The sequence below is a fragment of the Arvicanthis niloticus genome, chromosome 7 (genome assembly GCF_011762505.2).
Source record: "Arvicanthis niloticus isolate mArvNil1 chromosome 7, mArvNil1.pat.X, whole genome shotgun sequence".
In the NCBI taxonomy this organism is placed as follows: domain Eukaryota; kingdom Metazoa; phylum Chordata; class Mammalia; order Rodentia; family Muridae; genus Arvicanthis; species Arvicanthis niloticus.
Window position 1 is genome coordinate 66563029 of NC_047664.1, and position 19221 is coordinate 66582249.

At 43.7% G+C, this 19221-nt stretch overlaps 1 protein-coding gene across 2 annotated transcripts in view; it reads left to right on the forward strand.

Annotated features, from left to right (window-relative positions):
- Positions 1-3227: 3227 nt before the first annotated feature.
- Positions 3228-19221, forward strand: part of Klhl5 (kelch like family member 5) — a 63530-nt gene continuing 47536 nt past the window's right edge. For both annotated transcript variants that reach the window (XM_076938538.1, XM_034508941.2), the window contains exon 1: positions 3228-6337. The gene's annotated coding sequence lies outside the window, so the exon portion shown is untranslated. The remainder of the gene's footprint in view (positions 6338-19221) is intronic.

Consider the following 19221-nt stretch of genomic DNA (forward strand, 5'->3'; position numbering starts at 1 on the left):
GCTTCATTCAACAAATATTTTCTGAACACTTAGGTTGCTTCGTGAACCTTGGAGACTGGGCAGCAGACAGGCAACATACCTGTCTCACTTTCTAGTGCAAGTGGACACTCAAATGAAAGAGGAATAAAGTAGATAATGAAATTAACTTATTGTTAGGCAATGTCCCATGCTCTGAATGAATGAGGTGGGACATAGGTTGGCTATGTGAGGATGCTGAGAGAGCCTTGTTATGATCCCATTCTCATGCCACGTGGGACAAGGCTTAAACCACAGGGACAGAAAATAGATAAGTGGTTGCCATAGGCTGGAGATAGGCAACATGGAGACACAAGGGAACTGTTAGATCACAGAAATGTTCCATGACTCCGCTGGGTTTTGTGGCAACTGTATGTTAGTTAAAATTCTGGAGCTATACACTAGAAAGAGTAGCTTTGTACTATACGTAAATGACAACAACATTCTCCCTCCACAGTCTTTCCCTTCCCTAGTGCAGCCTCTTTGCTATTTAAGAAATGGAAGTTATTGAGAAAGAAGCTATGATGTTGTTCCTAAGGCTGGCATTTTCCCCCTGAGCAGGAGTTCAAACAGCGCTGACAAGAAATTCAGAGCCTTGGAGCAGGATAGCAGGAGACAACCGACATGTTTAATCACATCCCGTAGTTGCAGCAAGGTTGTGGCAAAGCATGCAGGAGCATAAGGGCACACTGGACATCACCCTTCCGTGGTGGGGCGAGTCAGCGTGCCAGCCTTAGAAGTATAAGCAGCTCCTATAACCAGCTCCTCAGAGAACCAGGAAAAGTGCTGGGCCTGTCCAAGCATCACTCCATTTCTTCCTCAGAGGGGGAAATCTGTCTTGATCTGCTACCACTGGGTTGAGAATGCTCAGAACTGGCCAGCCACCCCAGACCTGCTCATTTAAGCATCCCCAGAGTGGAAGTTTATATCCAGCCCACACATTACCAGCTGCTTTGCAGCCACCATCCCCACCAAAGTCACCTGTGGCTAGACTTGTTTTAACTAACAAACCCTATTGTACTAAGATAGCAGCCTGTGCAGGCAAGAACCTGTTAGAGCCACTTTCTTGCCTTCTCAGCTAGTACCCTCAGAAGGAACAACTGGCTGTAATGAGTTCCTGGGTCTCTGAGGTAGTCCAGCCTCTGGCCACAAAGTTTTGGGTAACTCATTTGATACGGAAGTGCCTTATCTTAGGTGTGTGCATACAGAAGTGGAAATATATAATCAAGACATCCTTCACAATGCTAGAGCAACATATCAATTGTTCGATAACATAAAACGTTAATGGCTCAGTCTGAAAAGATGAGATCCCATAGATGCAGGCTCAGATTTCAAAGCAACAGACACAAAAGCTTGTCTGCAACAAGAGAGGCCTTCTGCATCTTATTAACAGCATTTCTTGACTTTCTTGGGGTCAGCCCAGAGAGGCATTGTTTCTTCTCTCCCCTGGTATCATGTAGACTGTTCTCTGATGGTCTTCAGATGTGTGCCAAGTGCCACCTTCCATTTACCCGATGTCTTTGTATCTCAGGTCAGCTGCTTAGTAAACAGCCAGAATCTTTCCCCAAGTGCTCTGTGCTAAGAATAGATACAGAAGCAAGTGTGAAGGCAGAGGGTGTGTGTGTGTGTGTGTGTGTGCTTAAAAGTTGAACAAGATGGGGGTGAAAGAGGAAGCGTGAAAACCAACGAGCAGTGTGGGGTTTATGGGGCTCTGATTCATTGTTCATTCTCTTTTCCATAATGAGAAGCACAGTGTCTCCTGGGCTGTGGGTCACCCCATATGATTGGCAAGTGCCAACGGATGCAGCCGCTGCAGGCCAACCATCGACACACAGCATCAAACCTGGATCTGTAAACATTCATACACAGTGTGGCTATGAGCTTGCTCTCAGAGAACATGAGAACAGACGCCAAAGCGGGTAGTTATGTTAGACAGTCATCAGGATATGACATATCAAACACAGAGCTGGGACAATCTTTAACTGATGAAACAACAATTAATCAGTAGGCTTGCAACCATTATTTTTTTTAGCAGTGTATAACAAGCATATTGAGATGTTAGACTGCTTATCATAATACATGAAAACAAACACAAGCACTTCTTGTTTATCCCCTCAGTCTCGTAAGATGATGGCATAATAAGTTCAAAGCCTTCTAAAACTTCTGGTATAATTCTGTAAAATAGAAGAAAGTTTCTCTGTGTGTTGCAATGCTCAGGGGAAAATATGGTCCTATTCAACAGAGTGGCTATTTCTCAATGGTTTATAGACCAAGGGTTTTTTTTCCATTCATTCATTTATAAAATACTTATGAGTTCCTATAGCAGACATTCTCCACCAGTCAGAGAGACAGGCAAATAAACCCACATCCATAGCTAGTACATACCACAACAGAGGGAAAGGCGCCCTGGGCATGAAGGAAGAACACTGCAAACTTGGAAAGATCCAGATAAAGATCACCAGGGCAGGAGTTGTCTTCAAGCCCAGCAAATATCAGAAAAGAGAGTAGGGTGTGTGTGTGTGTGTGTGTGTGTGTGTGTGTGTGTGTGTGTAGGCCCAACTGTGGGGAAAATACTGTGGTATAGACAAAGCAATCAGTTCAGAATGGACGCAGTGCTGGAGTGACAAACAGCAGCTAGTTAGACCGTGCTATGGTGAATCATGGAAACGACAGTCAACAGGGTGGGGTAGCCCCACCTCTAAATCAGAAGGTGTGATCTCTTCTAAGAGATCTACTTACAGATGGGCGAATGGAAATAGGCTCTGCATCACGGGCATGAGGTCAAATCATGATGCTCTGTGATTTAACAGGGACTATGCCCTATCTGGGGCCACATGGTCTAGAGAACAAAGGGGCTTTGGCGTCACCGGTGCCAGGGGCAGGCTTCATGACTCTCACACGAAAGGCAGAACCATGTTCTTACCAGGTTGTCTCAGTTACTTTTCCATTGCTGTGATGAGACGCCATGAGCGAGGCAACTTACAGAAGAAAGAGTTTATTTTCTCTTACATTACAGAGGGAGAGTCCATAATGACAGAGCAAGCATGGGGACAGGCACCTTCAGTCGCTGGCAGAGAGCGAAGCTGAAGTGGGTGAGGCTTTAAGCTCCCAAAGGCTGCCCCAAGCGACATACTTCCTCCAGCAAGGCTGACCTGGAACTCCATAGACAGACCATGCAGGCCTCAGTCTCAGAGATTCACCCATTTCTGCCTTCTGACCTCTGGGGTCACAGGTGTGTGCCATCACACCCAGCTTTTTAATTAATTAACTAACTACTTGTTTGTGTGGCCATGTGTGCTGCACTGCACTTGCGGCAGTCAGCGAGTGTGAAGTAGTCAGTCCTCTCCTTTACCATGGGCTCTGAAGAACAAACTTGGACCATAAGGCTGGCACACAAAGCACCCCTTACTTCCTGAGTCATCTTGCTGGCCCAGCTGTCGCATTTCTTCCTCCCAGGTTTGAGACCTCAGTAGAATGTGTGTCATAACATCTCTGTATCTCCATGGGACTGCTTTGACTAGGAAAAAAAAAAAAAAACCCTCTCCATCTCTGAGATTGCTTTTGAGGTTTTCCTTTGGAGTATTGTTTTTAGAGCATCAACAATTAACCTCAATTTTATAATTATCGATTCAAAAATTTTTGAGAACTTACAAAGGATACTGTATTAACATCATCTGTCAGTTACCAGCAATAAGATTCTAGGTTCAACTATTCCACTTTTAATCGCTGTTATATGGTTTCGTTTCAGGGACAAATCTCTTGGCTTTTACTGATCTATCACCACTTTTTGATTCTGTGGAATGATCTTCTTTCCACTGTTCCTCCTGCTCATAGTCACTGCACTACACAGTTTTAACTCTGCATTGTTCTTCCGGGTCATTATGAGAAGAAAAGTATGGCAACCAAGTCAGATCCGACAGTCTTATTACATGGGCAGGTCAAAAGATCTTGTCATAGGAATGTAACTGTGACTGCTTCTTCAAACACTGTTGCTCTGTATTGCTAGAGTAGGAGGTCAAAACCAGCCTTTTCAATTTTAAGAAATAAACAGTAAAACTGGGCTATGTTTCAGACTAAGTCATACAGCTGGAAATGATAAATCATATGAAATTCTCCAACAGTTACAAAAAGGGATATAAGCTATCTCTCCAATGTGGAATTATTCATCAGCTTAAAACATCCTTGTTACCGGCCTTCTCTGTGATGGACATAGTAAATAACAGACAGCAAGCTGTAGCAGGGATCTAAATAAGCAATGTTCTCTCTCACAGGGCTTACATTCAAATGAGGGTAGGAGACCAGAGATGGCAAGTGCTGAGTACTTAGTGCTGAAAAGTGAGGCAGTGGGCAAGGACTGAAGGTTTCCATAGGTGACAAGGAAGAAGGAGCCAGCTGTGTGAAGGGCTAACAGCATGCCACATAAGGGACCCTTGGTGTGTTAATACACAGAGAATATAGTCTGCTGTCGGGGACAGCTAAAAGAGCAAGTGAGAGTAGCCCAGGCTAGTGTTAGTGATCATAACTGCAAAAGATATTTTGAAGGCTTTTGCTGGAGTGATGGACAAATAATTAGAAGATCAGAATCAGCTAGTAAATCTAATGAAAACGACTCCAGCATAGAACAAGTGGCAGGTTTAGTTAGTAGAAGGGAAAAGAAACGGTATATGTGGGTACATGTTTTAAATTGGGGTCCACTTTCTTTTGTTGTATCTGATTCGCTGTTAAAGTGCACAAACACTAACACTGAAAACACAAACCAAGCCTCAAAGTAGTTCCAATTCCCCAAATGCAGGCTGTGGGTTTATACACTGCATTCTGTAATTAAAGACAATGCTGCTGGGGTTTTGTGTTTAGGTGTCACTGCATGGGGAGTGACTTCTCCACTGCTTCTGATAAAAACCATCTTGTGCTTTGTAATCCGAGGTTTCTTGATGTATCTATTTCCTGCTTGTAAAAGCATTAAGTGATTCTATCCTTTTCTCTTGGAATTGTCAGTGCTTCATAGTATTACACTGTTGCTTTTTCTAACCATTTTCTCAGTTCACAAAACATCCTTAAATAGATCTCCCAACCACACCAAGCTCATACACAATTAGGTTATATTATTTCAGTATTAGTCTTTAGGACAACTGCTTCCCATTGGGTTTTTATTATGAAGACATATTGAAGACCTTGTGGGCAAATGCTATTTCGGGGGAAATAACCACAGTTAAGCCCCACGGAAGAGGGACAGCCATGTCAGAGTCCAAGCACCAAGTATACACACACACACACACACACACACACACACACACACACACTGAATACATGAATTACTTTAAGAACCAAGTACAGCTAGGCACCTCATCCACATATGACTGATGGAAGAAAGAACCGGAACCCTTCCTCCTTCCTCCCTTCTACCCAGGGGTCATAGTTGTTTCTTACTAACAATGAGGCAACAAAGTGTCGCAGATTAGTGCTTGGCATACAGGCATCGGATAGATTATCGCTTTTCTCAGCACTGAGTATAGAGCAGTTACGAGTTGTATACAGGAGTAAATTATATCCCACCATTGTAAAACAACCACAGGGTCTGCACATCATAACTTCGATGGCACAAATCCACTACTCAGCACACTTATCAGACTTCTGCAAGAAGAAAGGTTTCAGGCTCTGTGGCAGACTTTTGCTGATTTCCTCGTAAGCTGAGACATAGAGGCCATCTCCCTCTGGTCGCCTTCCGGTCCTGCAGAGGGAACTCTCCCTCACTTCCCATCCCCAGGAATTCCCCTGCTCCCAGTTTCTAGGGGCTGGCACATTCTGAGCTCCATAGAGTATGCTCTCCCCGGCCCTCCTCGCCAGAGCTCCGCCCAGTAAGAGGATGTACGGGGTGCCCTGGTTCTCCCGGCCCGGACCTATACCCTTCAGGAAAAAGGAATTCTCGGTCTTTGGGCCCTGCTGCGAGAGGGCGGAGCTTAGCACCCTGGGCGGAGCGGGCGGGACTCGGTGGTGGGCGGGGTCTGCTGTCGTGGGGCGGGGCGGCCGCGCCGGGACTAACCGGCGAGCGTGTGGCCGACCCCCACTCACTGTCGCGCGCGTGCCCGCCCGCCCCCTCAGGGGCTGCGGGACAAGTTTGACTCCTGGCCTGGCGTCGCCTGACGGAGAGGAGTGGCTCGGCCCAGGAGGGCCGCTGCGCGGGGCGACGCTGTGGGGAAGGGGCTGGGGGCGCGCGCGGGGCCGAGCATCCCTCCTCTGAGCGCGCCCGCCCGCGCCCCGCGCAACCTCCCCGCCCGCCGCCCCGCGCCGCGGTGACCCCGGGCCTCCCTCCTGACCCCCCGCGGTAAGTGCGACTTCCTCCTCGGCGCGGTGGGCTAAGCCCAGCACCCTACACCCAGACGACCCTTCGGGGTCCGAGGACTTGTTGGCAAGGGTGACCTGCCCAGCATAGGAGTCGGCCCGGGCTGGGGGCTCTCGAGCTGCAACCAGGACTCGAACCCGGTTTTCCCCTTAGCCCCCGCCCCCATCCCCGGAACCCAGCCCTGCCGCCCTGGAGTTGCTCAAAGTTCTCCACGCGGCACTGATGGCCCGGCGGGTGGAGCGAGTGCTGCTCTCCAGAGTTCCCAAGGATAAAACACGCTAGAAACTGTTTCTGATCCCCTACAACATACACACCTTGTTAAAGTTTTTAAGCAATGGCCTTATCCTCAAATGTGGAGAATAAGGTTGTAGTTTCCTGTGTTTGGTTTTGATTGATCACAACTTTGGCATTTAGACAGTTGCTTCAGTGCGTGTTCCGCAGTTAGAAGCTGCTGGGAGAACTTGGCTGTCAGAGAATATATATTGTTGCCATTATGATTATCTCATCTGAGTTTTGAGACTTTTACTAAAAGGGATACACAGAGTGTATCCCCACGCCCCTTCCACCGCCATTCTTCTGTCTGGGTCAGGGATTATGCGCTGACAGATGCCCTCCAACTTTGTTTTGAAAATGGAACTGCTATACCATGTGCCTGGCAGTTTTACAGATGCACAATAAATGTTAATTCTCCTTTCTGTTAGGAAGCAGTTTAATAAATCTTCCTGTTAATAAACAGTTTAATAAGACTTTTTATTATTGATCGCTGTTAAGGAGGGAGGGGACTCACATCTTTTTTTTTCCTCTGACTTTCAGCATTTACAGGTTTGACTACTTGTAATGAATGTTTATGTTCTGTATGGGGATTTATGTCAAACACTTTTAGGTAAAGGCAAGTACACTAATATTTTTGTGACAAGGAAAGAGAAATAGATACAAAATTGTAAGAAAAAAATGAACGTATATACTCACCGAGTATGTATATCCAGATACTTGAGGCAATTTTGTGTACAATGTAGTTAAGCAAACTAGATAAGAATATTGAGGTCGAGGAGAAAGCCAGGCTGGGAAGGAGTAGAAAGTACATGCTATCAGGCCCTGTGCTACACATGAGTCTTCGTTTGGGTTTTGAACTTCCTTAGAGCAAGGAAAGGAACACAGTAAGCTACAATATATTTATAATTCCACCGTTTAAAAAAAAAAAAAGTCAGTTCTTCTGCATAAGAAGGCATTTTCTAGTAATGAGGCCTGAAAGAAGCAGTTTTTTTTTATGGGCCCTAAGAAAAGGAAGAGAGAGGGTGTACCAGCTGACATTTTTAAAAGATCCCAGCAGAAAATCGTAAATTTTGCCCCCCCCTTCACACACACACACACAGACCCAAAAAGTGTTTTTAACATAAGACATGTTGAAGTTAGAAGGATATGTTCTGTGAATCCATGGTTGTGATGAGCTGAACTAGTATTTCCCAAGCCATGCTCAGTGGCAGAGAACTTACTTGTCTGCTCTGCACAAGGTCCTCTTTGTCCCAGCTCAAGGACAAGGGGAGATGGAAAAAGATTCTAAGCTCAGATGAACTCGTAATATCTGGATTAGATAGATGCTTTTTCTTTTTTTTTTTTTTAACCTAGAGTTTCTTGAAAGTTTTGACCATAGTGCTGTAAAATTGATTGCTGGAAGAATGCATGTTGTGACTTATTCCAAATTTAATAAACAGCTCTTCATGGGTATTTTCTAACCGGTCGAGACCCGATCAGAACTGGAGAGCAAAATGTTTGAAGTTAGTGAATCTGGTAAGGACCAAAACAAAGTTAATCCAGAAGTGAGGGTTTGAACACCGTTCACATCAAAGGGAAAGGCTGCTCTCGTACTCCACAGGTCTTCAGCAAGTTGCCTCTTGGACTCGAGGACTATAGGACTTTCATTCATGCTTCAGAACAGTTACTGTTTGAGAATTAGAACTAGGTGTAGGCAAGTAAGAATCCTTGGGGAATTACTTTCAATTATTAGTGAATATAAATAAGGGATTTGCATGCTATCTTATCACAAACATCTGTACTATTAATTTATTGTAAAACCCTATATTTGCAACTATGAATGATCTCAGAAAACATGCCACACAGTAGAAGGAGCAAAAGGGCTAGGTGTGGTGGCCCAAGCCTTTAATCCTCGCATTCTGGGGACAGGTACCCAGATTTCTATGAGTTAGAGGCCAGCCTGGCCTATATAGCAAGTTCCAGGCCATACAAGGCTACATAGTGGGATTTGAGACCCTGTCTCAAAACAACAATAAAAAGGAGAGAGAGATCTGGAACAAAAAAATAGTATAATTGCACTTATTAATGTTTAAGTTAATGTTTCCAGCAAGTTTATGAGCCTTTCGGATCTGTATTCTAGTTTATAAGACTTCTGTGGTTATAGCAAACAGTTCATTCCTGGAATAAATGCTGAGAATTTACTGGGTACTGGTACTAAGACAGCCTTTAGGATGCAAACGAGGACAGGCCACAAGAGTTTGGCTTGTAAGACTCACATCTTCTCCAGATATACTTGGATCCTGGGTTTCAGAAGTCAGGCGGTGAGGGCTGAGAGAGTGAGGGACTGGTTTGAAAATGTATCTGGAGCTGATATGTGGAAGTGCAGTACTCCTACGCATAGGTAATTTGGGATGGGGGCACAGGAATATGAAATGTTACCATTCTGAAAAACTAAGGGCCAATGCTATTAATTCTCTTCACCCTGGTTGTGACATTTGCTGAGTATCAAACAGGTTAGGCTGTGGTCACAGAAGATCCTCACATCCTAGTGGCATAAGTCAGCAAAGGTTTATTTTTGTCATACTGTATGTCTGATGAGGGCCAGCATGAGAGCTCTGTTTCAGGTGGTCATTTGTCCCCCAGGCTGATAGAGACTGCATCTCAGTGCATTCTTCCCCAGTTGGAACGAGAGAGGAAAGGGTGTGCTGGATAATAACAGCACGGTGGCTCTTCAAGGCTTCCACTGGAAGTGGCCATACAACTCATAGATACACCTAAGTAGGGAAATGCTTCTTTACCTAATGTGTGAGAAGGAAGAGACCTGGCACCATCTGTGAACAGTCTTAATGACCACTCTGCTAAGCAGGCTTCATACCCCTAAGAATTAACACAGGCTCTGAATAAGCTGTACCACCCGGGTTTTCAGTCTTCTATTTAAAAAAAAAATGGAAAACAGCATTTCTTTGTGTGTGTGTGTGTGTGTGTGTGTGTGTGTGTGTGTGTGCTTTTAGACAGAATTATGGTAATGAGGATTATAAAGAACATCTTAATTTGAAATGAAACGCTATTCAAAACCCCACAATTAGATGTACTATTTTGATCAAGTGAGTTTCATTTTGAATTGTATGTCCAATCAATAAACATTTGTTAAATGTGTATAAGGCACTGTTAGGTCTTCTGAAAATAAAATAGTGAATGGGAGTTTATAATGCCAAAAGAAAATAGCTATAATTTGAGTTCTCTCCTTTTTAAGGCGGCATTAACAAAATTTTGGAGACTAACACACACACACACACTCAAACACACAGACACTATATTTTGCATTTCTTTCTCTTTGTTTTGCTCTTAAGGTTAATTTCCTAACAAGTTATATAAAAGTAGTTTAAGCAACCAGAGTGTTTTGTTAGCAGTAATGTAGCTTTGTGTCAATGTCAGAGACCAGAAACCCAGTTGGGCCTCAAGGCCCTTGGTGTCACTAATAGAAAATCGGAAGTAGGGCTGTTTGCTCTGTGTGTGATTTCTTTCCAGTCTCTCTCTGCCTGTGTGTTCATTGCTCTGTTTCTCTATTGGCTAGCCTTTCTCTGTTTTGCTTTTACAAGGGTGCTTTAATCTAAGAGTTCACAGACTTGAAACTAAAACTTTTGCAGTTTCTCCAAGCCTAGCATTTTGTAAATACAACATAGAGCTTAGCCTTCTCCGTGATTCTTGACCTGTGGGACACCACCCTTTGGGGGTGGAATGACCGTTTCTTAGGAGTCATATTCCGGGCCCCTTCCGAGTCCCCTTCGCCTGCGAAAGAGACACGTGAGGCAGTGTTCGGGTAGTTACCACAGCGAGGCTTTATTCTCGTATCAGCAGAAGCGGAAGACCCCAAGCCCGGGAAAGGCACTGCTATATGTACCCTAGAGTGGTGTGTTCACTTCTGATTGGCTGTTCACTCATTACCCCTTAATACGCCCCGGGATGGGCAGTGGCTTGGCACGCTTTTGCCTTTTGCACCTGAGCAGTTAGTTGTTTACTTGTGGGAGCACAGGATGTCCGAGCCATCTTGTAATGGCGAATGTTGTCGCTGCTAACCGAGGCTCCTAACAGAGTCACCTAAAACCATCTGCATATCTTATATTTACATTATGATTAATAACAGTAGCAAAATCACAATTTTGAAGTAGCAGCAGAAATAATTTTATGATTGGGGGTCACCGAAACATGAGGAACTGTATTAAAGGGTCACAGCGCTAGGAGGGTTGAGAACCACTTAAGGCTTAACTGTCAGGACTTGGAAATAATGGAGTTGACTCTGAAAGTAACTGGCAACTTTGTAGAAAAGAAGGAGGCCGTTCTAGTAGCTCGCTGAGAGGCCTAAGGTTAAAGAAACCTGAGAGGCAACTTTAAACAATCTATGTGACTAGCTTGCAAGTTGTACTGGGACAGATTGATTATGATAATCAGGATGAGAAGGGAGCTGGAGTTGACTTGTAGCTAGTGTATGCACTCTGCAAACACAGGCAAATGTCTTTATTTTTTTATTCCTTTCATTAGTTTCTTCCTCCTCTCCCAAGATATAGGTGACTGAATTGTCTGCCTCTTACCTTTGTGTCCTTCGATCCTTATGCGAGACTCCTGGTTTCACTTCAAAGCTATTACTGCAGAACGAAAGAAGCCTTTTCCATGCTAGTTCAGCATTTCCCTATCGAGCAAACCACTCTCCAGGACACCTTCTATCCGGACGTTTTTAATTTTAACATCCTGTTGTTATATTTCTCCACTGACTTGCATTCTATTCCCAGCAACCTTGCATTCTCTGTTAGCCTTGGGGGTTCATCTTCTCTAGTGATGTCTCTTCCCAGTCAAAAGGTGCCCATAGCTGTACTTCAGTAGGCCGCTAAGACATGGCTCTGTATGCTCAGAGGGGATTACCAGAACAACATGAGGGAGCTGAGAAAAAGCTGTGCTTGTTGTAAGAACTGGGTATGGTGGTGCATTCTTGTAATCTCAGCACTTGAAAGGCAGAGGCAGAAGGGTCAAAGCAGCCTGAGCCAGCCAGAGCTAAGTAGCAAGTTCCAGATCATCCAGGGTTCAGAGTGAGACCTCATCTATATAAACAGGTATAACTAGCTGTGCATGGCAGGTAGGATTCATTAGGGGTAAAGGTTAAAGGAGGGTCTTGGGTTCAGATTGTAGGAGATTTAGTCTCTGGGATGTCCTTACCCCTTTGTCACTGTGTAAATGCAGGATGGGTGTGGGCTCATCTAACCAGTGAGATTTAGGAAACTACCAGAAGCTTCTTTGTTCAGAAGACAGTCATACAGTGACCACAGCTTATCAACAGGGCTATGTCGGTGTTCCTGATTGGTGGAAGTGACCTTCACAGAGGTCCATACAAGCAGCTTGTACCATCTGAGTAATATTTTAAAAGAGGCTCAACTAGGTGGGTACAGAAGTCACTAGGTTTAAAAATCCATGTCCCTCAACACATGAAGTCTCTTACAGCTCCATAAACTTAGCTTCCAGGATCTCAGAAAGGGTATTAATTATCATAAGAGTCCCTCAAAGCTAGGGTTTCTTTATATGAGTCCAAATGCAAACTGAATAACCTGGAAAGTCATCTTTACTAGGAATAATGTTGCCTTGAATGTAGATGACATACCTAATTCTACAGATGGCCATTGCTGGGGCACAGGGCTAAGAGAGTTAACTTTAAATGCAGAAAGGCAAAGGTTTGCGAACTCCACAGAGCCAGTATATGCATTCATTTGGAAGTATTCAATAGTATTTGTTTTCCTTGATTTGATCTAATGTGTTTAATTATTTTTAATTATAGTTGAAGTATGAAACAGGTGGATAGTTAGATGTGATGGTGGCAGGGCAAGAGGGACCACTGAGACATTAAAGACTCTGGCTATCCTGGAACTCACTCTGTAGACCAGGCTGGTCTCAAACTCAGAGATCCACTTGTCTCTGCCTTCCAACTGCTGGGATTAAAGGCGTGCTCACCAACACATGGAGTTTAGCCTAAGATATGTTTAACACTGAGAGGTTCTAGTCACTGCTGATGCCCACTGATCTGCCATTGTGTTCACTACGTTGTTCCATTGTGCTTTTTGTTGGAACTATAAAACAGCTTCTTGGTGGTTTTTTTAAACTACTATTCTTTTAAGTTTCATGTTAGGGCAAGCTGGGGAGTTGTTGGATGGCATTGGCTTAGTTAACATTTGTAGTAATGAACCCACTTCTGGTTATGAGCAGTTGAGAACTAGTCTCTCTCTCTCTCTCTCTCTCTCTCTCTCTCTCTCTCTCTCTCTCTCTCTCTGTGTGTGTGTGTGTGTGTGTGTGTGTGTGTCTTTCTCTCTCCTTTAAAAAAAAAAAAAGAACTAAGGCTGGAAAAAAAAAGAACTAAGGCTGGGCATGGCAGTGCAAGCCTTTTGTCCCAGCATTTGGGAGGCAGAAGCAGGAGGACCTTGATGGATTTAAGACCACCCTGGTCTACAAAGCAAGTCCAGGACAGCCAGGGCTGTACAGAGATACCTTGTCTATAAATAAATAAATAAATAAATAAATATCAAACCCAGGGCTTCATGCTTTCTAAATTTATCCCTATCCCCATATTCATGTTCTAATTCACACTCATTCTCTTTGTCTCTCTCTGTCTCTCTCTCATCACATTTGTCTCCCCTCTGTCGCTTAACTGTTCTTTATTCCAATTTCCTTACCAACTGTATGCTGTTCTAACATAAGTACTTGAGTAATCTGATTGACCCTGCATCAGATCAAAGTCGGTCTGTGATTTCCCCATTGTGTGTTCAGAGACCACAGACAACTTTGGTTGCGTTTGTGTCTAAAGAGTAATGATTGATTACCTCTTTTTACCTCCATTGCTGTAAAGCTTCAAGGGAGCAGAAACACTTCTGGATTTGGTTCAGGTCAGTAAAAGACAGAATCGCAGTTATTCACGCTGTTGCTTTTTATGATGCATAAGACATTTGGGTGTCACAGCACATTCGCCAAATCACAGATCAGGCAAGAAGTTAGCCATGGTTTCCCTCCAGTTTCCAGCTTGAACCCTGCAAATACGTGTGTGCACAAACAAGACAAGTGTGTGGCAAGGAAACCCACCCCGTTTACCAGCTGTCCGGACAAAGGACCTTTTTCTGATTTCTTTTCCAAATGCTGAAAAGGGAACCCCTAGCCTCAGGCGTGCTAAGCATGTGCTCTTACCTACACCTCCAGCCATAAAAGACAATTTTTTCATTTGCTACATTGTTTGTCTCGCTGTGTGGTTCTGGCTGCCTGGAATTCACTCTGTAGACCAGTCTGACCTCAAACTCACAGAGACCTGCCAGCCCCTGCCTCCAGAGTGCTGGGATTAAAGGAGTGCACCACCACGCTTGGTGCCTATTCTCTAGGTATGAGATATGACAGGCAAATGTCTTACACACATACACTCTTACGAAATAGGCACTTGGGAAATAGTTGTAGTCACACTAAGAAACGGGATGAGTTGCCCAAATTAACTGGTTTAGATATTGACCCAGGCTCTGTCTACCATTAAGTAATAATGTCAGAAAATAACAACAGAATTCCCAACCAGCTCCTCCTGAACTGATGCATTGCTTCAACCCGAGGTCCTCTAGATGTATGCATGGACCCTGAGGCGGGGATCACCAGGCCTCGGTGGCTGATCCTGAGGAGACACACATCCCCTCCTCCCCTAGCTGTGCAGTTGGGTACACACTTAAGCTGCAAGTTGATTGTGTTTGTTCACAAGCTTGTTTTTAGTAGCTGCAAAGTTAGAGTAATGGTAAAATCAGTAAACATCTAAATTAATGACTATAAAGAGAATTCCATAAAAATTAAGTTGAGTGCTTTGAGATGTTTCAGTATAAACGAGCTATTTGAAGTTTGCTGTCAAATTTAACAAGGCTTGATAATTATAAATGATGAAGAGAGAAGTCATCAAAGCCCCAAGTTGTCCCTGTCAAAGACCATGAACCAGCTGCCTGGTCAAAAGAAAAAGGGGCTCAGACAAGACTACAAATGGACTACATCACTAACTGCATTGCATTGTCTCCATTAAAGAAGCATTGAGTTTAATTTATTGTCTGACATGAGATCTTTTTCATAATGACCAGGTTGTGCTGTATTCATATTCTTGTACAAATGCTTTTAGTTCTCCATTACACAAACCATAAGTCAAAATCATACATACTAGATCATATAGGGCTTATGCAGGAAGAAGGCCCACACTCAGTAGGTGATGAATATTGAATACAGGGCATTCGCTCTATACAAAAAGACTGGTAACTGAGTGTGCATCTGCACATTCAAATCAAGACGATGTCATTAATGGCACATACATGCAGCTTTATGATTACTAACTTTTTCATTTAAAGCTATCAGCTTTATCTGGTAAGGGGGCTTTCCCTCTACTAAGGGCTTCAGGTTGACTAGGAATGTACCACTGACCTCTGCAGATGTCTGAGCCTATTCCTGAATGCCTTGAGTGTCTTTGTCCTACTGTTTCGCCATTTTTAAAAAAGATTTATTTATTTATTTATTTATTTATTTATTTATTTAATGTATGTGAGTACATTGTCACTACCTTCAGACAGACCAGAAGAGGGCATCAGATCCCATTACAGATGGTTGTGAGCCACCATGTGGTTGCTGGGAATTGCACTCAGGACCTTTGGAAGAGCAGTTAGTGAGTGCTCTTAACCATTGAGGCATCTCTCCAGGCCCCTTGCAATTTTTTGAGATGTATTTATTTTTATGTGTATGAGCGTTTTGCCTGCATATATGCATGTGTACCACACTGAAGGCCTGATGCCTACAGGGACCAGAAGAAGGTACTGGTCACTAGAACTGGAGTTACAGATAGAGGTAGTGAGCCACTGTGAATTGAATCCAGGTTCTCTGGAAGAGCATTGAGTGCTCTGAACCACTCATTTCTCCATCGCTTGTATTGCAACTTTTAAATTAAATACCAGTTCCTGAATTATAGATGCTTTGAAAGCTATAATCCTTTCTGTCATCATCATAGAAAAAATATTAAATAAGCAATTTTGTTAATTGAGCAATTATTATGGGGTATGACAGCATCATATGCCATGAGGGCATGATTTAGTTTTAAGGTTAAAGTTTATTTCACTTCCATTTTCACCCTAGCCTTATAGCTATGTGTCACAGAGCTTTTATTTAGATAAATCCCTTTATTAGATGGTTCTTCCCATGAAGCCGCACTTGTTTTCAGTTCATCTCAGGGCTCTTAACTGCTGAGCTTTTGATGTGCTGTGGAGCTCACAGAGCCAAATCCCTTAGCTTGTCACAGCTAAACTAAAATTTCATGTTTACTTTTAATTTTTATTTACTGGTTAAATGAGAGCTATTGCCCAATTATTTTTAACAGGTTGATTTATCACTGTAATATCAATCTTAATTTGGGGTTTCAAAGTGTATCGGTAAGCCAGGTATTTGGTCACATGCCTGTAATTTCAGTGCCTAGGAGGAAGATGGAAGACAGTTGTGAGTGTTAGGCCTGCTTAGGCTACACACAAAGTTGAAGGGCAGTTTGAAGTTCATAGGCATTTTCTCAAAAATCAAGGGCTGGGGACGCAGACCGTCAGCAGAAGACTTGCCTAGTATGTGCAAGGCCCTAGGTTCAATCCCAACCCTCCAGCAAAACAAAAAGTACGTATGAAGTTTTTATTTCTTAAGTCAACTAATGGTTAAAGATAAGCTAGGTTCTGCTCTAGAGCGCTATGACATGTAACCATTTGGTGGTTGTATTAGTTACTATTCTCTGCTATGATAGAATACCATGACAACCTTTTGGGGCTTATGGTTTCAAACAGATAGGAATTCATCATGACGGAGGCATGGTGCCAAGTGGCAGGCAAGAACAGAAAGCTGAGAACTCACTTCTTGGACCACAGGCAAGAAGCAGAGGAAGTGGAATGGAAATGATGCGGGCCTTTAATCTAAAGCTGGAGTCCAGTGATGTAATTCCTTCCCCAAACAGCTCCTCCATCTGGGGACCAAGTGTTCAAATGTCTGAGATTGCAGGGGACATTTCTTAGACAAACCACCACATTCCACTCCCTGGTATGCAGCTATTGATCTATCAAATGCCTTCTTTCTTAGTACGTGTCCATAAAGACCACTAGAAGCAATTTTGCTTTCAGTTGGCAAGGCCAGCAGTACCTGTACCATTGTACCTCACGGATGTATTAATTCTCCATCTCTGTGTCCTAGCTTAGTTTAGAGAGATCTTGATTGTTTGCCTCTTCCACAAAAGTATACACTGGTCTACTACATAATTGATGACATTATGCTGGTTGGACCAAGTGAACAGGAGGTAGCAAACACTTTAGACTTATGCATATGTGCATTCGAGGATGGGAAAGAAACCCAACCAAAATTCAGGGGCTTCCACCTCTGTCAAATTTCTAGAAGGCCAGAGCTGTGGAGTATGCAGAGGTGTTGCTTCTAAGGTGAAAGATAAGTTGTTGCACTTGGCCCCTCCCACCACCAAGAAAGAAGCACAACGTTTAGAGGGCCTCTTTGGATTCTAGAGGAAGCACATACCAAGTGCCTCAGAAAGCTGCTAGCCATGTGTGGTGCCTGGAACAGGAGAAGGCTCTTCAGCAGTCCCAGGCTGTTGTACAGACTGCTCCACTACTTAGACCATATGATCCAAGAGACCACCAATGGCTCCAACGGCTCCTCCAGCTCTCCGTCCCTACATTGCCTCTCTCCCAGCAACTTCCTCTTATGACTCTTTCTCTTCCGACTCCTCCCCTAAGCCTTTTTCTCCACCTCCCCTTCTACTGCCCAATCACTGGCTCCAGCCTTTATTTTACAAATTCAATTGGACAGAAGGTTCACAAGATTCACTCCTCCTCTGCAGCCCCTCCCAGGAGTGGAAATACCATGAAAACAAAAGGCTGGGGCTATCCACAACACTTCCCCCTTTCTGTCCAATTAAAAAACTCTTTTCTCTCAGATATAAATTGAACACAAACTGTATTACCATGTTGTAATTGTTAAAGTACAAGATAGACCTAATACCCAGTCCATCATTTTTGTTAACTAAATAGAACCTCTGCCATCTCTCTCAACTAAAAGACTTAGTTCTGAACCTGGCTTATGTCCTGTCTTCAGAATGAATGTCAGCTGAAAACCATCCACTCAGAACTTTTCTCTCAAAGTAAATAGCCAGGATTGGCTATGAGACTATAGGTTTTCAACCCTGTCAGAAATCCAGAATGACTGGGTTAACTGACATTATGGGAAGCACTAAGCATAGCTTCTAAAACTTAGCCAATTTATAGAAACCGCTGAACACCTGGACAGTCTCTATACTACAGAACATTGGAGCATCAAATCTTCAGCCTTCTGGCCCAGAATCATCTGACAGACCTTAGTGATGCAGAATTACTAAGGGATGATTACTCTGTCTTGGCAGATATAATCAGTCGACTATTCTGCAAGTGTGTCTTTTTTATATCAAAGAATTATCTGGTCCGGAGCCCTCAGTTCACTGTTTCTGCCTGAAAACTATCTTGCAGGCAGTTGTATTCTAGGATCACCAGTCTCTCCTTGTAGTTTTTACAGGGCAGTGAAACTTTGTAACTTCTTTGTAGGCCCTCAGACCCACTCAGCTTTCAATACACACTGGTGGTGCAGCCTAGAAGGCTGCCGAGCCGTATTCAGAGATTAGGGTGCAATGAACTTTTATCTCAGGTTAGTTGAGTCCTAAGTAATAAGTTGGGTGCCAATTTGTTGTGGTAAATCTTCAACTCAAACAAGTCCAGTCAAGGAAAACAGAACTCAATATTTATGATTATAAACTGCAAGCCTACATTGGGCAGATTTACCATTGCACTACTCTATTCCCCAGCTATGAGATCCCTTAAAACCTGCAGTTTTCTAAGCCACATTCTTCCCCTCCTTTTTGTCCTTCCACCAACAGCTCCAACGGCTCCTCCGGCTCTCCATCCCTATGTTGCCTCTCTCCCGGCAACTTCCTCTTCTGACTCCTCCTCTTCCGACTCCCCCCGCCCCCCAAGCTTTTTTCTCCACCTCCCCTTCTACTGCTCAATCACTGGCTCTAGCCTTTATTTTACAAATTCAATTGGACAGAAGGTTCACAAGAGACCTACTGGTACCTGACATTGGAGACCAACACAGAGCCCCCATGTCACCATTCTCCAAAATGACCAGCCTGCAATATACTGGCAGGGTTACTGCATTGAACAACTTCTTTTGTGGGAAGGGCAATGTTTAGTCCTTCCTGGAATAGAACTTTATTCTAGTTATGGATTTGCTTTTCCTGCCAAGACTACCATCCATGGACTTAGAGAATGCTTTATTCACTATCCTTGCATTCCACATAGCATCACTTCTGACCAAGCAAACTCACTGCACAGCAAGAGACTCATGGAATCCCCTGGTCTTACCATGTTCCCTACCACCCTAAAAGAGTTGCCTTAGTAGAGTGGCACAATGACCTTTTAAAGACCCATTTACAGGGGCAATTAGGTGGCAGCAACCTGGCAGGCTGGAGCGTGGTTCTCCCAAAGCTTGTCTGTGTTTTGAATCAGTATGTGATATAT